The following is a 525-nucleotide window of genomic DNA, read 5'->3' on the forward strand; positions in this document are numbered from 1 at the left end:
TTTTCTCTCACGTCAACATTACTTACAATTCCCACCACAAAAGAAACAAGTGTTTCGTACCCCAATATAATCCCTTCTGTGAGCAACTGGGATATACGGATAAAAATAAGAGAGATTAAATAGAGAGAAAGAATAAATCATCATTAGCAGACCTCACCTCAATCTATTCATAATCTTCACCTACCATTTATCACATGTGAAATACGTGAGTCAGAGTTACCGCTCGACCACTGTCACAATGTATCGTAGACTCTAAAGGGATTTTTTTCGTCACAATTTATTCCAATGTCTGCAGCCCATGGAGACAAGATCAACACCTGCTTCGGGAGAAGGAGCAACCTTCACTCCTTTTCTGTCTTCTGTGTTTTCTCGCTTTCGATCAACACCTATATTACTCTGTGTGTATGTATGTGCGCGTTCCAGGCAGGAGAGGAAGGGAGAAAGAGGCGGGGAGGAAAAACGAAATACAACCGCTTTGATTTTAAATTTTTTTCATTGTCTTTCCTCATCTATCTATTTTCTAAC

Source organism: Penaeus monodon, chromosome 32 (assembly GCF_015228065.2).
Source record: "Penaeus monodon isolate SGIC_2016 chromosome 32, NSTDA_Pmon_1, whole genome shotgun sequence".
Lineage (NCBI taxonomy): Eukaryota > Metazoa > Arthropoda > Malacostraca > Decapoda > Penaeidae > Penaeus > Penaeus monodon.